Genomic DNA, 17,196 nt, shown 5'->3' on the forward strand with positions numbered 1-17,196 from the left:
CTCTGACAGCAGCACAGTGCTCAAAGACCCCACAGTGATACAAACCAGGACCGGACCTGTACAATAACTGAAGACCCATGTGAATCAAACACAAGTGCCACATATGGCCCTCATTGATTCAATATAATATAATATCAATCAAAGAACTGCTCCATAAAAATAAAACTTCTTATTGATACACTGGCACAATAAGTGGCTATGTCACTATTACATGTACACCTTGAGTTTTCACCAAAACTTTTCACAACAGTACCAGTATACATAGTATTTTAGACCACTAGATCTACGGGGAGAAACATGTAACACCATAGAGATGCAAATGTGTTTCTGTTCACATAGACCCAAGGTCTCCTCCCATTTCAATAGTCTGATATAACTGCCCTCCACAGACCATCTCCCTCAGTCACGACGACCCCTCCCAGTCTGTGCTTCAACTTTTATAGAATTTTAGATCCATCCCACAATGAGAGTTATAGAATGCATGTTCCTCCTGGTTCTCATCTCAGGTGAATTATGTGTTTTCAGTGTAGGAGACAGGAAAGGAGCTGTTCTAATTGGCTGGTGGGTGATAGTCATCTAAACTCTGTCTGTTTTTCAGTTGTTCAGGGGCAGTCACTCACCTCCTCTGAGCCAGTAGTGAAGAGACCTAGTGAGTCAGTAACACTGTCCTGTACTGTGTCTGGATTCTCCATGGCTAGCTACTGGACGCACTGGATCCGTCAGAAACCAGGGAAAGGTCTAGAGTGGATTGGGCTCATTGACAGTGGCACTGGCACTATATTTGCCCAATCTCTACAGGGTCAGTTCACCATCACCAAAGACAGCTCCAAAAACCAGCTGTACCTCGAGGTAAAAAGCCTGAAGACCAAAGACTCTGCTGTTTATTATTGTGCCAGAGACACAGTGACAAAGAAGCTTGTATCGCCATACAAAAACGGGCAATTAGCGTATCAGTTCTTTAAGCACACACACACAAACACACACACACCCACATACACACAAACACTACTCAACAGCAGTGGAAAACACAATGTCCACTGATATCAATGTTATCCACATAAAACATCCACACACATTATAAACAGTGAAAACATACTATTTACAATTACTCAGAAGTACCTTTTATGCAACTCAGACTTCATATTAGCTATTATGTTTTGAGCATCTTTATCAGGCAGAATTATATTAATTTGATCATCAAACAGAAATACACTCAAACTAAAAACAGTAATAGATGGATTATAGATCCCTGGAGAACTCCACAACAGATTCCCAAGAGGGGATGAGCAGTAAGAGATACATATATTTCAATACTAATTGTATTGTCCCACATTGGGAAATATTCCTGTTTTTTAGTTCATTCAGCATTGTATGAAAATAAAAAACACACATCTAGTGTGAATACCGCTTATGAAAAATCTGAAAAACAAAGCGAAGAATGAAAGACGGAGGGGAGGGAGGGAACCAAGGAGTAGAGCAGAAGATATCTCTGTCTTAGTCTCCATTTAATCCTCTAGAGGGCGGTCTATGCAAAGTCTCAAAGTTTAGTAGTCATATACAGTAAGTTAAACATTACAATGAGCCCTGCGCTAACTAATACTGAACAATGGAACTGATGAGCCTCTGGAGTTTAGTTGTCATGGTGATGTCCATAGACAGTAAGGTAAAACACTACATGGTGACTGAAGAATGTCTGAGTATCATGGTCAAAGTTTATATTAGTGTAAATGCCACATCTTCAACTGAATATTAAAATGTTTTTGTTTTGCAGGTGTTTGTTGTGATGTCAGACTGGATCAGTCAAGGAGACTGTTAAATTATCATGTAAAACATCTGGGTTTACAACGACAGACTATTATATAAACTGGATAAGGCAGCAACCAGGAAAAAGACTAGAGTTGATTGGTATAATTATGGTTCAGGCTCTGCTACCTGCTCAGACTGCCTGAAAGGCTGGTTCACCCTGACTGAGGATGTCTCCATAAACACACAGTTCTTAGAGGCCAAGATTCTGAGAGCAGGGGACTCTGATGTTTATTATTGTGCTGGACAGACACAGTGACTGTACAAAACCCTCAGCTCCAGTCTCTGTTAACATCAATCCCATGGCCCCACCAACACTATAGGATTGAGTAAACACATCATACTGTAAATTATAACCCAAATATAAAAAATATATGTATAACTTGAAAAGCATAAAATATTCCTGACAACCTGTCAAGATAACTGTATGAATATCCTGATGAAACTTTAACTGAAAACTTTATAGCCATTCAAAGTGAGTTCACAATGTCAAATAAGCCCACAACAGTTTTAGTATATGCAGTCATATATTTATCAATCGCTAGCAGCAAAAACCATTAATTTAGTCATGTCTTTCAATTTGGGGAACTTAATTGCGTGAAACCAGATTTCAAATTTCAGCAAACAGAATTAAGCTATGTGCACAAGAACAGTGTAGTGCCTTTCTTGCAAGCTCCAAACTCAACAATGCAGTAATCAATATCAATGTAGCACAAAAAATAACATATGGTAGAACAAAAACACACAAGATATAAAAATAAGAATTATGAAGATCACAGGAAAGAAGAGAAGCTACTGTATATACAGTCAGTTCCAAGACCATATTTACAATGTGCAGGGATACTCTAGCCATTCTGTTGGCTATTTAGCAATCTTATGGCTTGCTGGAGACTTCGTGCCATGGATCATCGCTGGAGGCTTCGTGCCATGAATCATCGCTGGAGGCTTCGTGCCATGGATCATCGCTGGAGGCTTCGTGCCATGGATCATCGCTGGAGGCTTCGTGCCATGGATCATCGCTGGAGGCTTCGTGCCATGAATCATCGCTGGAGGCTTCGTGCCATGAATCATCGCTGGAGGCTTTGTGCAATGGATCATCGCTGGAGACTTCGTGCCATGAATCATCGCTGGAGGCTTCATGCCATGGATCATCGCTGGAGTGAGGAGACGTATAGGCAGCCTGGTGTGTGGAGCTGCCACAGGGCTTACCATGCTGGGGAGACATAAAGGAGGCCTGGTTCTGGGAGCAGGCACAGGACTCACCAGGCTGGGGAGAACTTACAGGAGGCCTGGTTCTGGGAGCAGGCACAGGACTCACCAGGCTGGGGAGACATACTGGAGGCTTGGTTCTTGGAGTAGGCACCGGAAACACTGTTCCGTGGAGGTGCACTGGAGGTTTTGAGCGTAGAGCCTGCAAAACCCGTCCTGGCTGGATGGTTACCTTCGCCCGGCAAATGTGGGGTGCTGGCACAGGACGCACTGGGCTGTGCAGACGCACCGGAAACACAGTGCGCAGAGGCGGTGCAGGATATCCTGGGCTGAAGACACGCACTGGAGGCCAGGCACGCTGAGCCGGCACCGTCCGTCCTGGCTGGATGCCCACTCTAGCCCGTCCAATGCGGGGAGCTGGAATGTAGCGCACCGGGCTGTGACCGCGCACTGGAGACATCGTGCGCTCCACCACATAACACGGTGCCTGACCAGTACCCCGCTCCCTACGGTAAGCATGAGGAGTTGGCTCAGGTCTCCAACCTGACTCAGCCAATCTCCTCGTGTGCACAGCGGAGCAGGCACGAGAGGCAGCCCCCCAAATATTTTTTTTGGGGGGGCTGCCTCTCGATTTTGCTCCGCTGTGCCAACTCCTCGTATTGTCGCCACTCTGCTTTCGCCACCTCTATCTCCTCCCTTGGACACTGATACTCTCCAGCCTTTGCCCAGGGTCCCTTTCCTTCCAAGATCTCCTCTCATGTCCATTCCTCCAGTAAGGGAAAAAAAAAGTAATTAAAACGCGAACTTTTTTCCAAATTAACTCCATAATATCGACAGAAACATGGCAAACAATGTTTAGAATCAATCCTCAAGGTGTTTTTCACATATCTATCGACGATAAAATCCATCGTGGCAGTTTACTTTCAATTCTGAAGAAATTGAACGCGCATGGACCTACAGATTACGCACACAGGACACCGGGCGGGACACCAGGTAAATGTAGTCTCTTATTGTCAATCTTCCAATGATATGCCTACAAACACGTCACAATGCTGCAGACACCTCGGGGAATAGACAGAAAGCGCAGGCTCATTCCTGGCGCATTCACAGCCATATAAGGAGACATTGGAACACAGCGCCTTTAGAATCCGGGGCATTTCCTGTATGAAACTTCATCTTGGTTTTGCCTGTTGCATTAGTTCTGGGGCACTCACAGATAATATCTTTGCAGTTTTGGAGACGTCAGAGTTGTGTCTTTCCAAGGCTGTCAATTCCATGCATAGTCGAGCATCTTTTCGTGACAAAATATTGCGCTTAAAACGGGCACGTCTTTTTATCCAATAATGACACAGCGCCCCCATAGGTTCAACATGTTTACAGTTTTATAAACCTCAGAGTGTTTTCTAAATGCATATCCTAGCTTCTGGGCCTGAGTAACAAACAGTTTACTTTGGGCATGTCAGTCATTCAAACCTCCGAATACTGCCCCCTATCCCCAAGAAGATATCAATTAAAACACATATACTTTCATCACAATTACTGTATTACTACAGTTCCTTAGCAGTGACATTCCATCCATCAAATCTGCTCAAAGTATTAGTATCACGCTCCACTCCTCGTTTTTATGTATCCGAGCTAGGTTAGGTGAACTAAATGTTTTTTATAGTAAGGTATCATTATACTGAAATCCATTCCCCTTTATTAAAATGTAAATGAACTCAAGTTCATCATAAGTTAAGTTTTCAGGTCAAATGTACCTGTTCCCCATCTCTAAATCTCCATATGATCTCTGTGTGATCTTCCCACCCTGGGAGGAGGAGTCATTGCAAAATTCTGACCTCATCCATTACTACTTATCTCACTGCAGAGTGGAGGAGAGGAACTGAAACGGACTAGTCTGAAGAACAGGGACAAACCATAACTTCTGACAATTCATGATGAATTATTCTATTGATTTACTTCTGATGATTGTAGGGTTTGACAGGTGAACACTTTAAGACTAGTTTTATGTAAACATATTGTTATGTGAGGTTTTTAGTCCAGGTATTATCTCTATGTTGCTTTATCTCCACAGGTGTTCATGGTCAGACATTGACTCAGTCTGAATCTGTAGTTATAAAACCTGGAGAATCACACAAACTGACCTGCACGTATACTGAATTATGTGGCCACATTTGGAATTGTTGGATCAGCAAGGCTCCTGGGAAAGAACTAGAATGAGTTGCAGCTTTTACCAGCAGTGATGGTGGCAGTCAGTTCAGGGTCGGTTCACCATCTCCAGAGACAATAGCAAGCATCAGGTGTATCTCCAGATGAACAGCCTGAAGAATGAAGACTGCTGTTTATTTTTGTGCCAGAGACTCAGTGTAACAGGAGGCTGCTGCACTGTACAAAAACTGGTTGACACTTGCCAGAACTTGCAACATTCTCACCGGATTACGTAATGAACCAAAGCGTCCGTTGCTATGCTGGGTGCTTGGCTCTATTTTACCTCGTAGCGGCCGTGAAGGAGGGAGGATACCGGGCAGTTCTAGTTCTCTTTCACCGTATGAACGCTTGCTCAGTCTGCACAAAATCATTACCTCAGAATTGCTCTCCAAGGACAGTGTTTTTGACAGGGACAACCTGCTGACTACCTGTTGCTTCAGAGGACCGAAAAGACTGGAAAGAGAATACTTTCTTTACCATATACTTGTCTTTACTTGTCTTTCTTTACCTGTCCATGGGGCGGCAGGGTAGCCTAGTGGTTAGAGTGTTGGACTAGTAACCGAAAGGTTGCAAGTTGAAATCCCTGAGCCGACAAGGTACAAATCTGTCGTTCTGCCCCTGTTCCTAGGCCGTCATTGAAAATTATAATTTGTTCTTAACTGACTTGCCTGTTTAAATAAAGGTAAAATAAATAACCTGGGTGGTTTGATCCCTGAATGCTGACACGTACACCGTGTATGACTATACATTTTTTACTGCTCTAATTACAGTATGAAAAACAGAGAACCGAATGAAGGACAGGGAGGAAGGGAATCAGGGTAAAGAGCAGATTTCTCCCCTTTCAGTTCCTATTTAAGCCTCTAGATGGCTGTCTATGCAAAGCCTCCTTCCCCTCCATCCCTTAATAATCAGACACTTAGACCTGGTCATTAACAATGTGGACTGTCTGGAGTTTAGTTCTCATGGTGATGTCTGTAATAAGTAAATGACAATATTCCGTCCACTAAAATAAATGTCTCATCATTTTCATGAATTCTTTCAAAATCATCTGCTACAACGGTGTCTATCAACCTGTTTAAAGATGTCACTGTTCATGTGTATGAATGTTTCCACTCTAAAGTTTTTGGTATTTTACATTTAAAATACTCAAGAAAGTCAAATATAGTTTGTATAGAGTTATATTTCGGATGTTTCAATTAAAGGCAACTATTTTCTAAGGGTTCTAAGATGACATATGTAATTGTTTTAAGATGGTTGTACCATGGAACATTTAGCTATTTGTTTTCGAATTTTAGGACTCCTTTGGGTATCTACTATAGCCCATAGAAATGCAGTGAATAACACATCCATTAATGGAAAAAAAAGACAGTAAAAAATTAATCATGAGGAATAAGGTTTTGAAGTGTCTTTCCTTTATCTAGGAGATATAAGAAACCTCAGGAAATATGTATATATATTTTGGACACATATTTTGGTCAAATTGATCATATTAGTTAGCCAAACCGTTTGGACGCTACAGACATTTTCACGAAAATAACGATCCTAGGGACGTCTCATGTTCTGACAACATCGCTTTGGCTCGGCCACTTTTCTACCGCAGATGCAGAAGGCCGCCATAGGCGGGTGTGGTGGATTGAGACGCATCCCATGCAAAAAGACAGGTCTTAAACTGACGGATTTCAATGGGGATTTTTTTATTATGTTACTTAGATTGACGCACCTGTGAGGGACATGGAATCACCTCAACATTAGAGTAGACCACTTTTGCAGCTTCTAGATGACTATCAAATATATTTTCATAAGGAATGAGACATAAGGTAATACGGGAACACTTGGCATCAAGTTATTATACGTGTGGTATTTTTGTGATTATTACAATAGCAACATTGTTGTTACATACGACTTTGCATAATTTTTTTAGATAAAGATGCTCAAAACATAATAGCCTTTGAAGTGCATAAAATTGACATTGCATTAATGTACAGTATTCAGACCCCTTGACTTTTCCACATTTTGAGAATTATTCGTAAATGGAAAAAAAAAGAATTTCACTCATCAATCTACAGACAATACCCCATAATGAATAAGCAAACACAGGTTTGTAGAAATGTTTGCTAATTTATGAAAAATAAAACATTTAGTCAGTACTTTGTTGAAGCACCTTTGGCAGCAATTACAGCCTGCAGTCTTCTTGGGTATGACACTACAAGCTTGACAACCTGTATTTGGAGAGTTTCTCTGATTCTTCTCTGCAGAACCTATCAAGCTCTGTCAGGTTGGATGGGGAGCATTGCTGCACAGCTATTTCCAGGTCTCTCCAGAGACGTTAGATTGGGTTCAAGTCCGGAATCTGGCTGGGCCACTCAAGGACATTCAGAGACTTGTCCCGAAGCCACTCCTGCATTGTCTTGGCTGTGTGCTTAGGGTTGTTGTCCCTTTGGAAGGTGAGCTTTCGCCCTAGTCTGAGGTCCTGAGTGCTCTTGAGTAGGTTTTCATCAAGGATCTCTCTGTACTTTGCTCCGTTCATCTTTGCCTCCATCCTGACTAGTCTGCTGCTGAAAAACATCCCCACATCATGATGCTGCCACCACCATGTTTCACCGTAGGGATAGTGCCAGGTTTCCTCCAGACATCACGCTTATCATTCAGGACAAATATTTCCATCTTGGTTTCATCAAACCAATGAATCTTGTTTCTCATGTTCTGAGAGTCTTTAGGTGCCTTTTGGCAAACTCCAAGTGGGCTGTCGTGTGCCTTTTACTGAGAAGTCTGGCCACTTTACCATAAAGCCCTGATAGGTGGAGTGCTGCATAGATGGTTGTCTTTCTATAAGGTTCTCCCATCTCCACAGAGGAACTAGAGCTCTGTCAGAGTAACCATCGGGTTCTTGGTCACCTCCCTGACCAAGGCCCTTCTCCCTCGATTGCTCAATTTGGCCGGGTGGCCAGCTCAAGGAAGAGTCTTGGTGGTTCCAAACTTCTTTCATTTAAGAATGATGGAGGCCACTGTGTTCTTGGAGATCTTCAATGCTCCAGAAATATTTTTGTACCTTCCCTCAGATCTATGCCTCAACGCAATCCTGTTAGGAGCTCTACAGACAATTTCTTTGACCTCATGGCTTGGTTTTTGCTCTGACATGCACTGTCAACTGTAGGACCTTATATGTACAGGTGTGTGTCTTTCCAAATCATGTCCAATCAATTTAATTTACCACAGTTGGACTCCAATAAAGATGTAGAAACATCTCAAGGATGATGAATGGAAACAGGATGCACCTGAGCTCAATTTCGAGTCTCATAGAAAAGGGTCTGAATACTTGTGTTTTTTATTTTGAATAAATGTGCAATATTTTCTATAAACCTGTTTTCGCTTTGTCACTATGGGGTATTGTGTGTAGATTGATGAGGAAAAAATGAATTTAATCCATTTTAGAATAAGGCTGTATCTTAAAATGTGAATACTTTCTTAATGCACTGTACACCTACTGCTTGCTGTTGTCTCTGGAGATGGTGAACCGACCATGAACTGACTGGGGGTAGCAGAACAACTACCACTGTTATTATAAGAAACTCACTCCAGTCCTTTTCCAGGAGCCTGTCTGATCCAAGCTGCATCATTATATTTCGGATGTTTCAATGAAAGGCAACTATTTTCTAAGGGTTCTAAGATGACATATGTAATTGTTTTAAGATGGTTGTACCATGGAACATTTAGCTATTTGTTTTCGAATTTTAGGACTCCTTTGGGTATCTACTGTAGCCCATAGAAATGCATTGAATAACACATCCATTAATGGAAAAAAAAGACAGTAAAAAATTAATCATGAGGAATAAGGTTTTGAAGTGTCTTTCCTTTATCTAGGAGATATAAGAAACCTCAGGAAATATGTATATATATTTTGGACACATATTTTGGTCAAATTGATCATATTAGTTAGCCAAACCGTTTGGACGCTACAGACATTTTCACGAAAATAACGATCCTAGGGACGTCTCATGTTCTGACAACATCGCTTTGGCTCGGCCACTTTTCTACCGCAGATGCAGAAGGCCGCCATAGGCGGGTGTGGTGGATTGAGACGCATCCCATGCAAAAAGACAGGTCTTAAACTGACGGATTTCAATGGGGATTTTTTTATTATGTTACTTAGATTGACGCACCTGTGAGGGACATGGAATCACCTCAACATAATGTTAAATGTTGGTATTACCAAATAAACTACAACATACAACTATTGTCTGCACAGGTCTGAACTATTGTCTTCACAGGTCTGTTGCGAAGGCAACAGCTACTATTCCTTGAGTCCACACAAAACATGAAACATGACATAACACAGAACATGAATAAACAAGAACAGCTCAAGGACATAACTACACACATTTAAAAAGGCACATAAAGGCACATTTAGCCAAAATATCAGTACATACACACAACATATCTAGGTCAAATAGGGGAGAGGCGTTGTGCCGGCAGGTGTTGCTTTTTTCAAACCAGGTTTGCTTTTGATTTGAGCAATATAAGATGGAAGGGAGTTCCATGCAATAATGGGTCTATACAATACTGTAAGCATTCTTGAATTTGTTCTGGAATTGGGGACTAAGAGATAAATCCAATTCAATACTAATGGTATTGTCCCACATAAGGAAATATTATTGTTTTTGTGCTGTTCAGCATTGCATAAAATACAAAACATATCTAGTGTGAACATCCCATATGGAAATATGAACTACAGAGAGCAGAATAAAGGACAGGGAGGACAGAGAATCAAGGAATAGAGCAGAAGATCTCTCCCTCTCAGTCTCTATTTAAGCCTCTAGAGGGCGGTCTATGCAAAGTATCCCTCCCCTTCATCCCTTTATAATCAGAGACTCAACTCTGGTCTTCTCATTATAGGCAGCTTGGACTGACATTATAACATTACAAGTCCTGTACTAACAAATACTGAACAATGAGGACTGCCTGGACTTTAGTACTCATGGTGGTGTCTGTAAAAAGTAAGTGACAATATTATTTGTCAACTAAAATGAATGTACCATCATTTTCATGTGTGTTTTTATTTTTATGAACTGCTAGAAAGATTAACCGATTATTTGTAATTTAATTTCCAAAGGTGTTCAGGGTCAGACACTGACGGAGTCTGAATCAGTGGTTAAAAAGCCTGGAGAATCCCACAAACTGACCTGTACATATTCTGGGTTTGGTGGCAACAATTGGAATGCTTGGATCAGACAGGCTCCTGGGAAAGGACTGGAGTGGGTTTCAGCTATTACCAGCAGTGATGGTGGCAGCACTTACTACTCCCAGTCTGTTCAGGGTCAGTTCACCATCTCCAGAGACAACAGCAAGCAGCAGGTGTATCTCCAGATGAACAGCTTGAAGACTGAAGACTCTGCTGTTTATTATTGTGCCAGAGACACAGTGACACAGGAGGCTGCAGCGCTGTACAAAAACTTATTAAGCAAGCACTTCTCTTACTGTGAGATTCTGTGAAATATTTCTGAGCTCCAGTCTCTGTCAACATAAATCCCATGGCCCGACCAACACTAGGAGAGAGTAGACACATACTACTCTAAATTATAACCATTATTATTTGAAAAGCATAAAACATACCTGTCATTTTTGTAAGATAAAAACATAAATATCTTTACAACCATTCAATTATAATCTCTAGCAGCTAAAACCATTTACCTCGTAATGTCTATTTGAATGAAACCAAATGTCAAATTTCAGCAAACAGGATTAGTACAATATGTAATACAGAACCATGAAGGTCAATAACGTTAAAGTATAGATGAAACAAGTATAGATGGAACAAGTTTAGATGAAACAAGCTTAGATGGAACAAGTATAGATGGAACAAGTTTAGATGAAACAAGTTCAACTTTTTATGGCTGCAGGGGCAGTATTGAGTAGCTTGGATGAAAGGTGCCCATATCAAACGGCCTGCTCCTCAGTCATTGTTGCTAATATTTGCATATTATTATTAGTATTAGATAGAAAACACTCTGACATTCATAAAACTGTTTGAATGATGTCTGTGAGTATAACAGTACTCATATTCAAATTAGGAAGTCAGAAATCTGAGCTTCTCCCCAAAGAAATCCCCTTGAGGTATGAATGATGTTGCACTGCCTAGGGGTTCCACTAGATGTCAAACATCAATAGAAATTATAATGAGGCTTCTATGTTGTTGTGGGAGTGAATGAGAGCAGAATATATCAGATGTCCATCAAGCAGCCATTTTGTGATCGTGCTTTTTCCTCATGGTAGTTACTTGAGTTTCATTGCTCACAAAGACAAGAAGGAATACTCCGGTTGGAACTTTATTGAAGCTATATGTTAAAATAATGATTGATTCTGTACTTAGTTTGAAATGTTTCTTCGACCGGTAATATCACTTTTTAAAGTTTGTCCGATATAACGCTGACCAGAATTAGCGTTTGGATATGTATACCAAACGCGCTAACAAAAGAAGGTATTTGGACATAAATAACGGACATTTTCGAACAAAACAAACATTTATTGTGGACCTGGGATTCCTGGAGTGCTTTCTGATGTAGATCATAAAAGGTAAGGGAATATTTATCATGTAATTTCTTGTTTATGTTGACGCCATCTTTGCGGCTGTGGTGTTTTTACTTTTGAGCGCAGTCTCAGATTATTGCATGCGTTTCTTTTTCCGTAAAGTTTTTTTGAAATCTGACACAGCGGTTGCATCAAGGAGAGGTATATCTATAATTCCATGTATATAACTTGTCTTATCATCTACATTTATGATGAGTATTTCTGTTGAATGATGTGGCTATGCAAAATCAAAATTTTTGGAACTAGTGAATCTAACGCGCCAATGTAAACTCAGATTTTTTGATATAAATATGAACTTTATCAAACAAAACATGCATGTATTGTGTAACATGAAGTCCTATGAGTGTCATCTGATGAAGACATTTCAAGGTCAGTAATTCATTTTATCTTTATTTCTGTTTTTTGTGAATGCTATATTTTGCTGGAAAATGGCTGTGCTTATTGTGGTTTGGTGGAGATCTAACAGAATCGTTTGTAGTGCTTTTGCTGAAGAGCCTATTTGAAATCGGACATTTTGGTGGGATTAGCAACGAGAATAGCTTTAAAATTATATAAAACACATGTTTGTTTTAGGAATTGTAATTATGAGATTTCTGTGGTTTGAATTTGGCGCCCTCTATTTTCACTGGTAGTTGTCATATCGATCCCGGTATCGGGATTGCAGCCATAACAGGCTAACCCCATGGAGATGCAAATATATTCTGTGTACCAAGAGCCAATGTCTCCTCCCATTACAATAGCTCTTCACTTTTTATGATTTTCACTACAACCTTCACACTTCAGAACTAAAAAGTTTTATCTAATTGTAGGTCATCAGGATCGAATGATCGGAGGCATGTAGCATTCATCCCATTGGTCGGAATCTGGAATTGGTCCAAACCTCACCATCTGCTGAGTTACCGCATTCTCCAGCGCCTTATTCACCAACTCTCGAACAAAAAAAACAATTTAATGGTATTTGGCCTAACAACATGAAATTAGGTTTATTTTGTTGGTTGCATAATCTTAATTTACCACTTCATGTCTAAAATGGGAAAGTGTTTGTGTTGTTTCCAGGTGAACCATCCTTGGAGCGCCTTCCAGTCCCCAGTGAGGAGCCGTCAGGCTCAGGGACCCAGAAACTCATGTGTTCTGGGTGGGGCTTCAACCCTCAGATCAAGTGGTTCTCTGGGTGTGAACAGAGGTCTGCAGCAGCCTATAAGAGAAGGATGGGGGAAGACGGACATGTGTCAGTACCCAGTCATATCACAGTAACACAGCAGGAGTGGAACCAGGGTATGGTCTTCACCTGTGAGGTCATTGACAAGTATCTTCAGAAAGTCAGGAAGAGCATCAATATATGTGCAGGTAGTTTTTGCTATTATGACATATACTGTCCTGGAGCAGTGATTATAGGCCTAACCCTCCTTTAGTAATGTAGGAATTCTTTATCTGAACGTGGCTTAAGACACTCAATTCCCCTTCCTCTCAGTGACTCCAATATCATCTCAGAAAGTGGGGGTTTACTTACTGGAACCCACTCTTCAAGAGCTGAGGACAGACACCGTTCCGGTGCCTGTCACCTGTCTGCTGGTGGGTCTCAGCCTTGGGGACTTTTCTGTCAGCTGGAAGGTCGATGGGGTTGTGGCTTCTCAAGGTGGGGTCACAACGACCCCCAAGGATCATTCAAATGGGACACAGACTGAGCAGATCATGTTTAACGTGTCTGCGAGGGACTGGCATGCACACAAACGTGTGTCTTGTGAGGTGAAGCAGCGCTGCTCCAGCCAAGCCCAGGAGGAGCATATCACCAAATGCAGAGGTGGACAAATTCAACACTCATGTGGTACACATAACCCAGAATGCTGATTTTTGATACATACATACATCTTTGTGCATGCTATTATGTCGGTGCCAATCTGAGATATTAATAAACAATATGTTAATGTTACATTTGACTGAATAGGCCCAAAATCCAATAACTAATCCGTTTCCTGTTCATTTGCTTTGTCCCTCCAGATCCCAAGCCACCCTCACTAAAGATAGTGAGACCACCAGATTCTGATCTATGGGGGTCAAATGATGGCACACTGCTTTGCTTAGTGTCTGGGTTCTTCCCCTCTGATGTAATAGTGAATTGGGAGAAGGCTGGCAGTCGACTACCTTTATCTCGCTACTCCAGTAGCCCTTCAGTTCTTTATGCAGGGAGCGCACCTACTCCATGAACAGTAGACTCATCATGCCCAGGTCAGAGTGGAATCAGAACTACAATTACTCTTGTGCTGTCAGACATGAGTCGTCCCGAGAGACTTATCCCCAGCACAATAGAGAATGTATTTGGTGAGTGGACTGTTGATTTGAACAGTGCCATGGATTAGATTGTAATAACATGTACTGATGAATAGTAAAACTGTTGGTTGATAATGTTGTCTAATGACTTGAAGAGTTTAGATGAGAACAATACCAGAGATATGTGGTTAGTGTGTCTCCCAATAAAAATGATTTGTAGTGCACAATGCCCATCCCAACTCTGTCTTTCATGCCCTATAGTAGGTCTACGGACAGGCTATTCAACCCTCCAAACCCCTCATTGTGTAAAAGAAATGTCATCATGACAGAAATGTAGGCTAGGTCAGCAGACCACTCTTTGAGTTGAATTTAGAATTGACCTCAGACCATTTTCATTAGTACAATTTCTATAAACACCTCAGAATAACATTTACTCAATATATTGCTAAATTAGTCAAATTATCAGTTCTGTTGGATTTGCTAACTAAAATCGAATTGGCTCGCTGGTTATGTTTATCTAGCTGGCTAACTCAGCTAGCTAAGCTATATTGTTACGCTATCTAGTGCATTAATTTGCAAATTTTTCTAAGAAGCAAAACAATACAAGTAGATATTTCCACATTTAGCCAATTCATTATAAGTGAAAACATGTAAAAATGTAGCTATTTGAGTAGTTAAAAGGACGTACTGATGATATCCTTTCTTCTTAGCAAGTTCTCAACTCCAAGGTTCTGAAGTTTTGGTGCCAAAGTCACTTGCGGTCAAGTGCCGCGTGAGTCTGAACGTACCGTCTAGAAAGGACAGAACCGATGCAAATGCAAACCCTAGTGTCAATGATACAACACCACCACCACCAATAATAATCTGTGTTGCTAGCTGTCAAGGAGCGGATTCTGGATTTGCAGTCGAAAAGGGTTTTGAAAAAGTAGATATACTGTAGCTACAACATCATAGTTTATGGCTGCAGACTGCAGCGAGACTCTATGAATTATACAAGTCAGTAAGATGCAAACAATGCCCCAAGAATGTATAGCATTTTAGGGTACATGGAGTTTCAGCACCAGGCCTCAAAGTATGTACATCCTTTATTCAGTCATCATCACTCATACATATAGAAACAAATAAAGTTTATTGTTCACGTACACAGTTTTGTTGATGTTATCGCACGTGATTACCCCCTTTCCATCCACCCATTTTCTCTCCCAGACTCTGTCATGCAGCCCCCTCTCTGCCCAGTCTCATCCACTCCAGTCTATCTTCCCTGACTCTCACTTTCTCTCTCTCTCCAGGCTCAGTGACCCCCTCCGCACAAACAGCCACCCTGTTCCAGGGTCCCAGTGAGCTCGTCTGCCTGGTACTTGGCTTCAGCCCTTCAGACATCAACAACACCTGGCTGCTGGACAACGTCACAGAGCTGTGGAACAACACTAGCACCCCCTACAGGGCACCAGGAGGAAAGTTCGGCATCAGGAGTCATCTGAGCTTGGCACACCAGGATTGGACACCGGGGGCTGTTTACACCTGCAGGCTGACCCACACCACCCAGACTCTGGCCCTGAACATATCCAAACCAGGTGTCTCTCTGTTCACTCAATTCTGATGCAAGAACATTTTCCTGGTGCTAGCCTGTTTCTAGCCTCATATGCTCTGTTTCACCATTGTTACAGAGCATTTCAGTATGGATTCCAGGCTAGCCTGTTTCTGCAACTCTTTCTCACTGAAAATCTCCTCTTTTTCATTTTGAGTAGAGCTCCTTGAGCTGGAGGGTGTGTTCTTTGACGAGAACAGGTCTGATCCAATCCTGGCGGACACTGCAGAGGAGAACTGGAACATGGCCTGCATCTTTCTGGTCCTCTTCCTCCTCTCCCTCCTCTACAGCTTCACAGTCACTCTGGTCAAGGTGAGAGGGAGGATATAACCACCTCACAGGTTTTCACTGCCTGGCTTTGAAGTGCAAATATATATTTGTGCGGTTTGCCTTTTTTTAAGAAGAAGAATGCATTCTTTTATCCCAGTGTGTCTTCACTACTTTAATTCCCTATTGAAGCACCTGTTGAGTTTCAGACATCACATGTCATCCCACACAGAGGGGATTCAGATTATCTACATGTTCAATATTATTCAAATTGGTCTCCCCAAAGGCTATGTTTGTTTCTTTGCATTATGTATCTGTCACTGCAATCTCATTTTGACACTTACTCTCATTGTATTGCTGGCTAAGCCACAGCTACACTTGGTGTTCTCACATCCTGTTCAGCATTTTGAATGTAAAACAAACATTCCAAGGTTTTCACATCAACTTAAACTTACTTCCTTTTTCTTTATTTTTTCAGACAAAATGATGACTTCAGGACACTTCCATATGATGGATCCCTAGGAGTTCAACTGGAAATGAGACCTTTTCTTATAAAATCACAACACGTTTCTTTAGAACATTACATAGATTTAATTTCTTACAGTTTACTGTAGCTGGTTTGATGACAGGGAAGTGTTCTTGTTTTTATTCCCCACGAAAACAGACAATGTGGTGCTGCGCTTACTTGCTCTCATCTCTTGTTAATGCGTTATAGAATTTGAGCAGAGATGATACATTTTATTTAACCACTACTAAATAAAGCACACCATAGCAGTTATTGCTGAATTATCTTCTGGTAATAAAAAATGATTTCAAACTACATACTTCTCCCTCTTGTGTGTTATATGTAGTTAATCGTTTTTAAATCGTTTTATATACCTTTAGTAAGAATATAAATATGGTTGCATATGTGATTTGACATAAATACATATAGACAACAACATTAAAAAGCATATAAGTAGGACCATGCTTTTTGGTTGTTGTTTTTCTGGCAATTTCTACTGACATTTCCAGCATGATAAGCTACGTTTGCTGCTGCTAGAAAACCTAGGAAATTTAATTAAATTGACACAAGCTTTCTCCAATCAATCAATCAATGAAAGTCTTGTTTTGTTTATTTGATGGGGGGGATTTGTCGAAGCCAGGGGAGGCGTAGATCTTTGAATCTTAATCACACAAAGCCTATTATTTGGCAGGGAATACTATTTGTAGATCAGCCTCCACTAGTTTAGGCGATACTGCCACCAGACCACACGCACAACCAGACA

General features: G+C 41.2%; 1 pseudogene and 1 gene segment (V, D, J or C); both read left to right on the forward strand.

Moving 5' to 3' along the window:
* The first annotated feature begins 387 nt into the window (after positions 1-387).
* LOC139365083 (Ig mu chain C region membrane-bound form-like) overlaps positions 388-17,196 on the forward strand; it is a 202,522-nt gene continuing 185,713 nt past the window's right edge. The window contains exons 1-2 of the C gene segment in view: positions 388-506; positions 599-903.
* The window catches only part of LOC139424158 (Ig gamma-2A chain C region-like), a 39,631-nt pseudogene continuing 34,569 nt past the window's right edge, over positions 12,135-17,196 (forward strand).

The sequence above is a fragment of the Oncorhynchus clarkii genome, chromosome 13 (genome assembly GCF_045791955.1).
Source record: "Oncorhynchus clarkii lewisi isolate Uvic-CL-2024 chromosome 13, UVic_Ocla_1.0, whole genome shotgun sequence".
Lineage (NCBI taxonomy): Eukaryota > Metazoa > Chordata > Actinopteri > Salmoniformes > Salmonidae > Oncorhynchus > Oncorhynchus clarkii.